The sequence below is a fragment of the Henckelia pumila genome, chromosome 1 (assembly GCF_033568475.1).
Source record: "Henckelia pumila isolate YLH828 chromosome 1, ASM3356847v2, whole genome shotgun sequence".
NCBI lineage: Eukaryota > Viridiplantae > Streptophyta > Magnoliopsida > Lamiales > Gesneriaceae > Henckelia > Henckelia pumila.
This window is the reverse complement of record NC_133120.1, coordinates 48,145,214-48,157,213: the sequence shown is the minus strand read 5'-3', so window position 1 is coordinate 48,157,213 and position 12,000 is coordinate 48,145,214.

Below are 12,000 nucleotides of genomic sequence, written 5' to 3'. Positions count from 1 at the left end.
CTCAAGTCTATACTTCAACGTAACTGCTCACAATGTTCCCTAGACTGGTTACCCTCCCCACTCTCCCTGAAGCACAACCGGCTTCCCAAGGAATACTGGGAACTTAAACCATCATGTCTAGTACATTTTGTTGTCCTCGTTTCATAGCATAACCTCAACACTGTGCCCTGATGATAACTATCATCACTTGTAATTCATGACACTACGTCATCTCCTAGCCATTGGCCTGCGAAATCATGCATACATTGTAATGGAAGTCATCACGCCTCTGATGATCTACACCATCTCGATCATAGGTTATTCACCTCATGAATTTCAATCGATAGACATCCTCTGGTTAGTTATACATACTTGCAATCACTGTACACACATCAATACTAAGGCAAGCTTCCACCAATATGCTCGACTGGGACATTCCACAGTGCACAGACATATGGAAACGCTTCCTATTCCGTCTCGAAACTCGACAATCATTGCACCTGGTATAACTCAACTTAGAGTCTCTGATAATACCATCAGCTCATACCAATCTCCCAAGGTTGAACATACTGATCCTGGAACTAAATCCCAACGGATTCTCAATAGTCAAATCGCTCCCTTGCCGAACGCATCAGTCTCAGCACTTAATGATCTAATTCGTCGATTCCCTAGTCAATCCTGGGAAATACTTGTGCTCGAAGTAACTTGCCACACAATGCACCTCTGATTGTCGTTTATTGCTACAACGCAATATTCTTTGACAAACAGTCTGCATAGATATGACTCACTGACTCGAAAGAACAAACTCGATCCGTCACGATCTTGCGAAATCTTCAATTCCCACAACAATCTTGTTGGATACTAAGTTGAAATTATACTATCTCTGTCATTTCAGAGACATCGTTCATCACACGCTAGAAGACTAGTGACACATCCTGATAGATCTCGAGGATCAGATCCTAGCTAATGTCACACAGATTAGACAACTGATGTTTCCTTGCTAATGTCCATTAGCATTTCCAACTACTCGTCGGATCCAACCACAACGGTACACATAGATGCTCTCACTTAACCGAAATGTCCGGTCAACAATCTTCACTATTGTTGTTCAATGGAAAACTCTCACATGAAACAACAACATGATCCTTTCCTGCCCTATTGCTATCACTAAGCAATTGATTGGATCAATATCAGCTTCCTTCTTAACAAGAATGCACTATACTGGAAACTACCAACTCCTTTGCTTGTCTCCACTGTCAAGTTAGCACCTAACTTGATCATACAAGTCCACTTGCAATCGTTCCCGATTACAGCAATCCCAGAAGATTCATCTTTGGCGATCATTGAGACTAAATAACTCAATTCTCCGATTTTTCTGAGATGGTATTCAGTACTCTTCCCATAAGCATTACTCGACAAAATACTATCCCAAGTATTTCTTAATTGCTACATCCTGATCAACCCTGATTGGCTCAACCAATTGAATTCGTCGATCTACTTAAGCTCGCACTTATCAGATCAGACCACCACTGATCATCCAACCTACATGGCTCGGTCAATAACTATGACTCAGCTGTCACAAAGAACTATTTCCAAACGGTGTCAGATCACAGTACATAAGTAGTTTACTTGGCACAAATCCTGCGCCTTTTCAGCACTACTAACCGCTGCTTCGTATTCTAAACTTAATCATCCTTACTCTAACAGAGTTAGCCAATAACCACTAGTAGTCACTAACACAGATCCCGTGCCACCTTAGCACTACCAATCGTTGTCTTGTTCACCCAAGGAAAACATTAAGATAAACTAAGCCATTCCATCCCATGGAAAATCCTACGCTCAATATCTGAAAATATCAGACAGTACTTAGCGCAACCACTGGACTCACTATCCTTACCTCGTTCATTCAGAATGAACACCACGGCTCGTCAAGTCCAAGAAGAATAATTAAAGAATCCCAAAGATTTCCACAATCTTCGGACACAATCTTGATTATATCCCTCGCTAAGATTGTTCAAAAAATTAAGACCGAGGTAGCCTACCACCATGTCCCACCTGGAATCACCACCAAGTGTATACTGGCATCACGCTTCCCTCATGCCTCAATTAGTCTTATACAATCCTTAGCATCTGATACAACCCCATTACTGATGAAAGACTAACATCGCTGGAAATACTTACCTCCGAGTCAACGTCTCAGATAGTCTTCACTCTCCCCTCCTGAATAAGTCTCATATCAGGAGAATCCAATCATATTTCTAATATGATACTAGTCAGATGATATCCCCAATCATCATGGTGTAGTCCTTGTATTCGAGTCTAAGTCTTAAAACAACATTCAATCCAGTATCTTGGATAATTCCTATCACAAGGAAATTCTAACCACAACTCTGATGACAACCCCTAGTCATTGCTGGTAGAAATCCTTCTTCCTACTAGATCCAGATGTCTAGCAGTAACCCAAAGGTTAAAACCTATCTGCTCAAGGTACACACTCGTCAAGAAAATCCCTCCATGACTGGTTCCCATAGCAGAATACTCAAACTATATCTCTGGCATACCAGACGATATCGAACCATCGATATCAAACCTGATATCTAATCCAAGTTCATACCTCTTCGTGACTGCTACCAAATCCCTAGACTGAGTAGCCTTCCCACCGCCATCTCCTGAAGCACAAAGGCTCCCAGGTACCCTCTGAATTACAAAGACTCCCAGAGTAATACTAGCATAGGGTCGCGCCCCATCACGTCTAGTCCCGGTCATAGTCGACAACTCTCGGCATATACTGGACCTGGTATCCCGATGAAAATCCATCATCACAAGCCTCAAAGGTTAGACAGTCTACTGTTCCAAGAAACAACCTAGAACAAAGCCCAATTGTTCTAAACCGAACAATACTCTTAATGCCTCTAGATGAGTCCACTCATCGCTGGCACTAGCATAGTCCACTGACTAACTAGGTCAATCCTAGGAAAACGCCAAGACTAACCGCAAGTCACACTGTCACAGTTGGCCCACTCAAATCCCATGAGCTGCAATAGTTGAACGATAATCAACTAAAACCATGCTAACCTTAGCAACATCACTTGCTGGATAAATAAAACATGTATCACTTATTTCAAGTTATGTACAATTCTCTTTATTACAATCTCATGTAATACATACAACATTCAAAATACAATGAAATGTACAATCGAACTTGAAATGATACAACCAAAGTATGATGATTCATTACAACTAAAGTACTATTTACAACTACATCAATACAGTATTTAAATCATTGTACTTGTCTTGTTTCTTGAGCATGAAGCTTCTAATCGACACACGCATCGATACAAGCATACTCCCGACCAAGTCTCTCTACATGTCCTCCTACGAATAACTCTGGAGAAATGGCTCGTGATAGCTAACCAGCTATGCTCTGCGCCAGTGCATGTCAGTCGACCACTTCTGCTCACGATCTACCATCAGCGTTCTTCTTGTATTCATATCATGCTTTTGAACATGAAGTTTCCCGTGTGCCTACCAAACGCATCGATACAAGCATACCGGCAAAACTATGTTCCGCATGAAAATCTCTCCAACTATGACTGGAGAATCTTCAGAGTAGTGTCATCATGGTAATGACTGTACAGATGCAAGCATCAAGTAAGTCCCCACCAATCCTCTGCCACTACCTCTGGCATCCGGTACTCGATCCAAAACTAGGATCCACCTGAGTAGAAATCTTGAAAACTCGGACACGATCCATCGCTCCTGTCCGCACTTGCTAGTATCCCATAAGCCAAATCTTCAGAAATCCTGCCGATGATGATAGTCTCTGGGCAAACTCATTGCCGCATCATCACCTCTTCCAAGGTCTCATCCATCCTATAAGGATAAACCAAAGTCTCTTTACTATATCACAAGTCTCTTGCATGCATATTCTCTGATACCAATAAATGTAGCGACCCTACCCGGATCTGCTACCTAATCAAAGTTAAGAGCATAATTAAACATGCATTAAATAAATCGCTGCGGAAGACTTAAATAAAAATAGACCGGCAGAATACAACCGATTAAACCAATTCGATTTATACAACCAAATAGAATAAATAGCCTAAAGGCAAAACCTATAGCTAATCCTGCTGTCTTCACTGGTCATGGGCTACTCCAAGCTCCGAGTGCTCAATCCTGCACCTACATCTGCCCCGTCGAATGGGGTGTCCAGATACACAGAAAAGACTGGACGTGAGCTCTAAGCTCAATACGAAAGCACTGGGTAAAACATACAAATATGAAGCATGCAAATGATAGGGTATCCATATCTGGGATAACTGTATATAACTGCACAGTAATGGCGCCTAGGACATGAGTGGTACAACCCGTGGAGCAAACCCTGCGTACACTGCTCATTCCTACAGGACGTGGACTGTGTCCCCAGATGCTAACTACCCATGACCCGTCAGTCACTAGGCACTAGACATCACCCGTCCAGACAGGGCTGAGCGGCCCTACATGGCTCATCTCAGAAGATGGATAGGCACAATATGATATGCACATGCTGCATAATAAATGACATATAAATGCAACATATAAGCATGCAAAACCCGCTGGCTATCTCAGTCTGTACTTACGTACCTTACTACAGGAAGTTCCTAGCAGTCCCACTCTAGGTTCCAAGCCTATATCAGCTCTACAATGCAAATACCCATACATCAATATTTAAGCTCTAAAAGCCTTAATTAAGCTATTGCATACTCGTAAATAATTTAAGGAGACCATAGCTATACCTGCGTTCGTCGTCAGCCCGCTGATGACAATTGCCTCAAAACTTAGGCACATCTTCGCCTCGACGCCTGGATCTCTATGCCACTTCCGGATTCCCAATAGGATGCCTAGAACTCCCTAAATCTGAGTTAGAAGGCCTAGGAATTGAGAGAGAAAAAGGAGAGGTACGAGTTGAAAATGAAATTTCGGACCTCTATTTATAGGCGAAGTTCGGAGCCTCCGAACCCGGTTCGGAACGTCCGAACATGATCGAAACCTCCAATCCCACCTTCGGAGCGTTCGATCGCCCAATATTACGTCAACCATGACGTCATCTTGCTGACGTAAGCGATGACACGTGCCCTGGTCCCGATCAAAATGTCCGATCTCACCGACGGAGCTTCCGATCCGAGTTCGGATCCTCCGATCTTTGGTTCGGATCCTCCGATCCATCCGAACCATCGGAACCTTCCCGACCATTTTCGAGTGTCCTGAATCCATTTCTGGACTCCGTTAACCCATTTGGAATTTCCTTAATCATGTTTTACTTAATTTAAACATGATTACACGATTAATATACTCGTTAATCGCTAATTCTGGATACGTGTTACTACACAAAACCTAGTGGTCAACCCTGCTATCCAGCTTTGGTCACCACCTAACCTCCCTGCCCCCGGGAGAACTACCTGCAACTACCTCATGGAATAGGGAATCCAACCAACAAGAAAAAACCGGAAGTGAGCCTAACATGCTCAGTACGAGAGTATGAGTATACACTGTTATATGTTCATGTATGCAAGTGAATTGGGTATCAAGACACTCAGGTCAAGAAACAAACTCATAGACTGGGCCCAAGGTACATAGCATGTTGCGCCATCGCCTCAGGAGGTGGTTCAAATACCTAGTGGATAATGGTGACCTGATACTAGTACATGTGTCTAACCATCATGGTGACCTGACAAAAATCTTACAGATCCAACAATACACAAACTCATAGGGTGAGCGCCCTACTACAGGTTACCTCTAAGGTAATAAGCCTCAATATGCATATGAATGCGACATACAGTCGTGACACGTTGTATCATATAAAATCATGCTATCACATAATACATGCAAACACATAATTCATGCATACTCAATTTGAATATCTCGAATAATACTTCCATACCTCTCTTAAGGCAGATCCTAGAAGCTCTCATCTAGGTTTAAGCCTACCATGTGGCACTACAACATAAATAACCATGCATTACCTTGAAAGAGTGGGTGCCCGGTGAGCCAACTTGTGGCTAAGGGCTTTTATGACTCTATGTATAAACAATCTTTTGTTTAATATAATTTACACTTTTATAATGGCATTTACTTTATCTTTTATCATATTATTATGTTGTGACATACTATAAGATGTTTAGATGAAGACCTTGAATATACTATAGTGTATGTAAGATGTGGTGGCACATGGGGATGGCTATCATGAAACACATCTTATAGTCACTGTATATTCTAAACAGTTCCTAGTCGATTGAGCCGTCCGTTAATAAGGATAAGGATCGCTCGAGATTGAGACTAGCATTTGCGATGCCGAGTACCACGTTTCATTGGTATGGAACATAGAGATGTTCAAAGCATGCAAATGGATATTCATACGATGAATGATCGAACTTCCCTATCCGGACTTTCCAAGTGGTTATCACTTATCGAGTGGATAAAGTCCGCGGTTTTGGTTGTACACCATTAGTCCTTACTACTTGAAACATCATTGAGACTCTATATGCTAGTACTGTATTTTGACTCATTTACCGACTCTATTGGGGTCATCAGGTGTCGGGATTGGGTACAGTTACGACACATATAGGAGTCGATGCTTTGTTGTCAAAGATTCACCACATACTTGCTAGTGTGGATATCCTATGCAATCTGAGGAGATATTAGTGTGACGAATCTCTGGCCAGAGTACATGATGTGTTTTAAGAAATGGTTTCTTAGTAGCACATGCGATGTCACTATTTGATCTTCAAGATGCATTGCATAGTTATCAAATCTCGAACGACTCTCGATTTACCAATGGTTGTTGATTCGATCGGGATATATGGATGAAGGGACCGTACTGTACGCTAACCAAAATCTATTGGTTCTTGCAGGCACTATCAGTGATACCTAGGGAATCATGGGGCGATGTTGCTAGGCGCTCTTACCATGATTCGATGGGCAAGTCGGAAATTGTTGTTCCGAGTCACAAGGAGTTGTGAGCCCACTGCTAGCTGTATCCCTGAACCATTGAGGGTCACACAAGTAATGGATTTTTAATCCCCGTTGAGATAATTAAATTTAAAGAGTTAAATTTAGTGAATAAAGAAGTGGGACTTCTTATATCAGAGTAGAAGAGTAAGATTTCCTAAAATGACATAGGGATGGGCATTTTTGAAAATCACTGAATTCGGATTCAGAAAATTTATCTTGACTCTAAAAGATGCAGAAATGGTTTCTGTGCACATTGGTGAAATTGGTTTATCAATCTGAGTCACGATGAATTTTATATTTATTTCTGAACATGCGGGCTTTGCTTGTCAGGCTTGAACTTATGACTAATGGGCCCTAAGCTGTTAGCAGCCCACATTATAAATAAGTTATTGCAGTACAGAAATTACACAACAGAGGCTCATAATTTCGAACACTAGGGTTTTTGAGACCTATAGTGGCCGCCCCCTCTCTGTGTTTTCTCTCTGAAAATTCCAGCCTGTGAATTTTGAATTTGCAGTCTGGTTTAACGGATCAAATTCGTTAATTCTCTTCGTAGAAACTTCTGATAGATTTTCTAGTGCAATCTATCAGAGGGATTAAACTTCTGTTCGTGGACCTGATTGAAGAATTGTTCGTCCATCAGTTCCTGGGATATACAACAAGAGTAGAGTTATCTGTTGGTGTCCATAATCTCGTTTCGAGATTCAAGGTAAAAATTTAATTGTTATTTAATTTTTACACGCACAATTTAATCGTAAAGTTTTGATACCCATGATATGGAATCGTTCCATATAAAATTTTTAAACTTTCGCTGCACCGGGTATTAATTCTGATTGATCTGATCACCGTTTTCAACAGTGGTATCAGAGTCAGGTTGCTCAGATCAAGCGATTAAATTAATCAATTGTACAAAAATTTTTAAGCCTCGGTTTTTTGAAACAAAACAAATTTTTAAAATTAAATTTTTTGACGGGCAAAATATGGGCAGCGATGGTCGCTGCCCAGAGCAGCGCTGGGCGCTGCGCAGGGCAGCGCTGTGCAGCGATGTGATCTTTGCCCAGGGCAGCGATCGGCGTTGCCCAAGGGGCAGCGACGGGCTGCCCGGGATCGTCCCGGGCGGCCTGGGAAAATTTATTTTTAATTTTTTAATTAAAATTTTAATATGTTAAAATTCAATTTTTGGTCCGATCGAAAATTTTTTTTGATTGGTCCACGAGGCGTCGGATCGAATTGTTCGAGTCCGAAAATTTTAAAATTGATTTTTGGATAAATTTGAATTTTTGGAAAATTTATAGATTTTATCCGTTAAATCAGATTTTATGAAATTAATTATTTTTGGTACAATTGATGATAAGATATGATGATATGGAAATATTGAGTAAAATATGATTTTATGTATAAAATTGGATTTTATATGTAAAATATGATTTTATTTGATAAAAAGATAAAATATGATTTTGTATGTAAAATAAGATTTTATATATGGAATATGATTTTATCCTTTTTAAATTTAATTGCCATTGCATGTTATCCAATAAATTAATTTTGAATTAAATATTATTGGATAAGGATGATCGATTGCCATGACCAATTTTGTAGGTGTATGTTAGGAATTTACATTTGTTTTTATTGTTGTTGGGTTTATTAATGGGCCTGGTTTATGGCCCAATATGAATTGTCATATGTAATAAAAGTGGGCCTGGTTTATGGCCCGTTTCCACCCCTTAAAATGTATCCCCTACTTGTCATAGTTATTTATTGTAAATACATTAGACTTAGTGGGAGACAGAGATTTGAAGAAATGGTGGGCCCAGCAGACAATGAAGACTGAAGAAATGTAAATTGGAAGCTCAATATAATAGGATTGCATTGCATACCTGCATATTACCTAGGATTGGACTTAGACTCGTGATTGGCAACCACGGGTCGATTAGTAATGGAATCGGTCATCCTAAAATATAATATATGATATTATCGTTGTATGCATGTTTAGACTAAATTGTATGAATCCCGCAAGCATACAAATTTTAAATGATGAGACAAATTTTCAAAATTAAAATCCCTCATTTTAAATATGATTTAAAATTGATATCAAGATAAATAAAGGAAATTTAAATATTGTTTAAATGTTCCTACCTTCCATCAACGATCAATGTATGAGATGCTACCCGCGGATACGGTCCGGCTCATATTATTGGGGGGGCCCGTTCGTCGAAAAGCTGTACATTGGATCGACACATGTTGTAAGTTGGGTGGAACTCCCATGGGATTTGCTCATATTATTGGGGATCCACATGGCGACTGTCCATCATAACTTAATATTGATGGGTCACAATAAACGACGTCATATTATTGGGCCCTTATTGGACATGAGGTAAAAACGTGGAGGTTGCTTTGGAAGCAATTGGGCTCTAATTTTTGAAAATTATGGTTGGCTGATATTATTCGGGACCATAGTTTGTCAATTGGACTCCATGTTCCCACTAAGGAAAATAGTTTCCCGTTTTCACTAGAGGGTAGTGAAATCGTTAAAATAGTGGGAGTGAGATTCATAAAATAAATTTCGCCTATTTTATATCTTAGTAAATTAATTAAACAATCACTGATTATTGTCTATTTCTTTTCAGTATTTCATTAAGATGAATGCGCGCAATCCACTATTCTCTATTCTCGAACAAAATAAACTGACTAGCGCAAACTATACGGAATGGTTCCGTAAGTTGAAGATTATCTTGACCTCGGAGAAGATGCTCTACGTGTTAGAAAAATCTCCTCCGAAGGAAGCACCAGCTGATATAAGTCCGGAAGAGTTGGCCAAACTTGATAAATGGTGGGACCATGATATCAAGGCCAAATGCTATATGCAAGCTTCGATGTCTGATGAACTCCAGAGGCGATTTGAGGATACCGTGAATGCTGCTGACATTCACGTACAACTCAAGGAACTTTTTGGGGCTCAATCGAGAGCTGAAAGGTTTGCTACTGTAAAAGAGTTAATGACGTATCACATGCGTGAAGGGACTTCGGTCCGTGATCATGGGGTACGCGTGATTTGGCTCATTCAAAAGTTGGTAACGCTTGATTTGGTATTGGAGCATGAACTCAATGTGGACTTATTACTTCTCTCTCTTCCTTCATCGTTTGACGGTTTTGTGGTGAATTTCAATATGAACAAGATAGAGGCCTCCCTTGAAGAGATGGTCAATATGCTTGTAACTTATGAAGCCACTTTAAAGAAGGATAAACCGGTTCTCTTGGTGGGCTCCTCTTCTTCTGCTAAGAAGGGGCCAAGTACAAAGGGTAAGAAACGTTCTGCCCCACCCAAGAAAACCGGACCCGAGAAGAAGAACAAGACAAAGGCTTCAAACATGGAAAAGTCCAAGGATGTTTGCCATCACTGCAAGAAACCCGGTCATTGGAAACGTAACTGCAAGGAATATCTAGAGCAGTTGCGAACTGCGAAGGGTATGTTTTATATTGAAATAAATGTTTCACTTAATACTACTTCTTGGGTATTGGATACCGGATGTGGATCTCACATTTGCAATGATTTGCAGGTGATGACAAGAAGTCGCAAGCTTAGAATGGGTGAGACCCAGCTGAGGCTCGGAAATGGTTCTAGAGTTGAAGCCAAAGCTGTGGGAGCCGTTTATTTAATTTTGCAGAACGATTTTAAGTTACTTTTGAGAGATGTTTTATTTGTTCCAGATTTGATTAAAAACATTATTTCTGTTTCTATGCTTGATAGAGATGGTTTTTCTTGCAATTTTGTGAATGGGATTTGCAATATTTACAAGAATGAATGTTTGATTGGAAATGGACAACTTGAAAATGATCTATATAACTTAAAATTAAAAGACGTTCCAATAAATTATGTTGATAAACCGGTAACAACGAACAAAAGGAAAATCGATAGTCAAAACCCGGCAAACCTTTGGCATGCTAGGCTAGGTTATATTTCCTCAAGGAGGATGAACAAACTAGTGGGAGAGGGCATGTTTGAAATGTCTGATATTAACTCTCTACCTACTTGTGAATCTTGCCTGAAAGGAAAAATGACTAAATCTCCATTCAAGGGGAAACCTGAGCGTAGTCAAAATCTGTTGGATTTGATCCATACAGATGTTTGTGGTCCATTTAGAATTGGTACTCAATTTGGCCACACCTACTTCATTACCTTTACTGATGATTATTCAAGATATGGGTATTTATATTTAATGAAATATAAGTCTGAAGCATTTGAAAAGTTCAAAGAATTCAAGGCTGAAGTAGAAAACAAGCTAGGTAAAAGTATTAAAGCACTTCGATCGGATCGAGGTGGAGAATACTTAAGTACCGAGTTTTTGGACTATCTGAAAGAGAATGGGATTCTCTCTCAGTGGACTCCTCCTATGACACCTCAGCTGAATGGTGTATCGGAGCGTCGTAATCGAACTTTGTTGGACATGGTTCGATCCATGATGAGCTTCACTGAGCTTCCACCTTCGTTTTGGGGCTACGCGCTTGAAACAGCGGTGTTGTTGTTGAACAACGTCCATACTAAAGCAGTGAACAAAACACCATACGAGTTATGGAATGGCAAAGCTCCTAAGTATTCGTACTTGAGGATTTGGGGATGTCCTGCTTACGTGAAGCAGACAGTGGGAGATAAGTTGGATAGTCGATCCACCTTATGTTATTTTGTAGGGTATCCGAAGAATTCAATCGGATATTATTTCTATCATCCTACTGAAACAAAAGTGTTTGTTTCAAGGAATGCCACCTTCTTGGAGAAGAAGTTCTTATTGGATAAGAAAGGTGAGATGATGGAACTCGAAGAAATTCGAGACGAACCCAAGATACAAAATAATGATCCTACACCTCAGGAACCATTGATGGACACGCCTATACCTAGAAGATCCGAGAGGACTTCTAGACCTCCTATTCGATATGGTCTTCTTCTTGAAGGGGATCAAGATGAACCCGACGTTGGATGTGATCCAAGAAACTTCAAGGAAGCAATTTCTGATGCGGATTCAAATTTATGTCTTG